The sequence below is a fragment of the Oratosquilla oratoria genome, chromosome 12 (genome assembly GCF_046742065.1).
Source record: "Oratosquilla oratoria isolate Oo_2021 chromosome 12, ASM4674206v1, whole genome shotgun sequence".
NCBI lineage: Eukaryota > Metazoa > Arthropoda > Malacostraca > Stomatopoda > Squillidae > Oratosquilla > Oratosquilla oratoria.
Window position 1 is genome coordinate 21,069,729 of NC_134788.1, and position 3,437 is coordinate 21,073,165.

Here is a 3,437-nt window from a genome sequence, read left to right on the forward strand (position 1 = left end):
TCCTCCTCCTCCTCCTCCTCCTCCTCCTCCTCCTCCTTCCCTCACCTCCCTCCTTCCTTTCATTCTTCCTCCCTCCCTCCCTCCCTCCTTCTCCCTCCCTCCCTCCTGCCCATCATCCTCTTCCTTCTCCTCCTCCCCTCCCTCTCGTCCCGTCTCCCCCTACCTCTCCGTCCTCCTTCCCTCCCTCCCTCCTCCTCCTCCCTCTCTTCTTCCTCTCCTTCCTCCTTTCTTATTCCTTTCCTCCCTCCCGCTAATTCTCTTCTTCCTCCTCCTCCTCTTCCTTCCTCCCGCCGCTCTTCCTCTTACCTCTATCTTTCCTCTTCTCCCCTCCTTCCTCCTCCTCTCCCTCCTCTTCGTCCCCCCCTCCCGCCCCTTCTCCCCCTCCCTCCCTCGTACCTCTCTCCCCTCCCTCCCTCCCTCCCTCCCACTCCATCTCCTCCTCCCTCCCTCCCTCCCTCCCACTCCATCTCCTCCTCCCTCACTTCTTCCACTCCCTCCTCCTCCTCCTCCCTCACTTCTTCCACTCCCTCCTCCTCCTCCTCCTCCTCCTCATCATCATGATCATCCCTCCCCGCCTTCCTCCTCCTCCTTCTCTCTCCCTCTCCCAGCTCTTCCTCCTCCTCCTCCTTCCCTCCTTCCTCTCCTCCTCCCTCTCTCCCGCCCGCCCTTTCACCTCCTCCTTCCTTCCTTCCTTCCTTCCCTCCCTCCCTTCTTCTTCCTCTTCCTCCTTCCCTCCCTCCCAGACTCCTTATCCTCCTCTCTCCCCCTCCTCTTCCTTCTTCTCTCCCTTCCTTCCTCCCTCCCTCCCTCCCGCCCGCTCTTCTTCCTCCTCCCCTCCCTCTTACTCTCCTTCCTCCTCCTCCTCCTCCTTTCCTCCCTCCACCGTCAGCTACCCCCCATGACAGTTGGCGGTGTAAGTATGTGTGTGTGTACGTGTGTGTGCGTATGTTTGGGCCTGTGTGTGTGTGTGTGTGTGTGTATGTTGTATCGACGTCGTTTTAGCTCTTCCTGAGCGAGTACATAAACGGATATCCTACAAAACATATACATATACATATATATATATATATATATATATATGATATGTATGTATATATATATATTTATATATATATATATATATATATATATATATATATATGTGTGTGTGTGTGTGTGTGTGTACACATAAGAATCTAGGTGACTGAGGAATGGTTTAGTCAAGTACCTGACATAAAAAATTCACAGAAAATCGAAAGCAATCTATCAGTCATCAGATTAGATCAAATTCGCCAATATCAAATCGGCGTCGCTTGTCGGTGAATCCGCAAAAGAAACATGCACCAATAAACAAATGGATGAAATAGATAAATGAATGAAAAGCATAAATAAATGAATAAAATAAATAAATACGTCAACAAATAAATAAAATGAAAGTCACATCGTAGACACCAATACTTGTGGCAAAGCCCCTCCCTCCCCATCCTCCCTACCGCTCCCTCCCTCCCTCCCTCCCTCCCTCCCTCCCGCGACCGTTGGCTCTTCAGTGGTTAATTAATTATGTTTTTACCCCATCTGCATATATAATATAGCCCCGCTAAGGTAGTGTGTATCCAATTGGCACACCTCTTCCTTTTACGTTACGATTGTTGACATCGGATGGGGAAAGTCTCATCATTATATTTCTGCACATGGTAGTTTAGAAACAAAAATTGTGTATTGTTTAGGTATAAAAAAACACACTATAATTGTATACACAACTCTATAATATAGAAGGAATTGTCATTATGCAGTTTTTTTCAATTTCATTTTAGATTGTCGTAACCAAAAATGAAACGTACACCGAAGATGAGTTAGCACAGCTTGTAAACTAACTCTGATGAGTTTCAACGTGGTTGCGATGATACGGTGGAGACAAATAATCAAAGTAATCTAACCATCGTGACTGTGGATGAGGGTTCTAGCTAGAGAGAGTGAGTGAGTGCCAAGGTGGCACAGTGCTCCTCCTCGCCTCACCACCATACTATCATCATAGTATAGTTTTGGCGTCGCCAGAGACATTTATTGAATGCTCACAAGGTCCTCATCATGGGGATCTATCTGAGTGCTGTCATTACATCCTGACTGCCTTCCCCTCTCCCTCCCTCTCTCTCTCTCTCACACACACACACACACTCCACATCCGGTTACTACCTCCTCTCTCTCCCCCTCAGTGCATACATACATAGAGAGTCCTACGCACCCTGCCTCCCTCTCCCTCTCACACTCCACTTCCGTCTCTATGTATGTAAGTGCAACTACATCATTTCATACAAAGAATATATTTTTCACATAGAAACACAATTTCATAAAAGAAAAATAATTACATGCATCATTTTTACACAATATACATAAAAATGCATTTCCAAAATCACCCATTTTCATTTAGTCAGGACAAAGTTTTTTTTCTTTTTCTTTTTGTACAATTGAGGTTTTATAGGTTTTGTGTCAAGTGAATTGACATATGTAGGTCATTTTCATAATTTTTTTTTTTTTTTACCAAGTTCCTCTTATAAATTATTAGGCTCAGGAACATATAATCTTAATACTTTGATTTTCTGTCAAAGATATGTGTACAGCTGCACAGAAAACTATCGTTAGTAAATCACGCTAATTATTTTGACACAAAACAACGAAACAATTTGAGACAAGTTGAAGTCTCCATCGGAAATAAGATTATCATGTCATAGTGAATCCATATGAACTTCGGAACTATTATTCGATTCATATTCATTCAGAAGGAATTCGAACAATTCGAACCCCAGAAATACCAACCCTTCGGTATCATAAGGTTATGTTCATTCGCGAATGTTTCGACACCCCTACTAACGATAGTTTTCTGTGTAGCTGTACGTGTAAGGTCATAGCACTACTAATAGATTTGTTATATATGAACTCTGAGCTCTCTTCCAAGAGGGAAATAGCTGTCACTCACTAGTCCAACACGTGATCAAAGACCATGGTCAATCACACAGACACACACACGCACACACACACACACACACACGAACGCACACGCACGCACACACGTACACACACACACACACGCACGCACACAGACACACACACACACACACACACACACACTCTCTCTCTCTCTCTCTCTCTCTCTCTCTCTCTCTCTCTCTCTCTCTCTCTATCTCTCTCTCTCTCACCTCCCCCCCCCCCGCAGTCGCCGCCAAAATATACCAACGGACGCAGGTAGTGGAAACAGTTAGGCTGCGTTTCCACCGAGCGAGTCAGGGCCGATTCTCGTCAAATGCTCTGAATTCGAATAGCTGGAAGAAGACTTTGTTTGCAACATTCTAGACTTCCCTAAGAACATTTCAACAATCTATCTAAGATTTGTAAAGTTTTAGCGCCTTTGATTTCGCCATTCGATTTCTCAATACGTGACGCAAAGGCAATGTGATATTTGA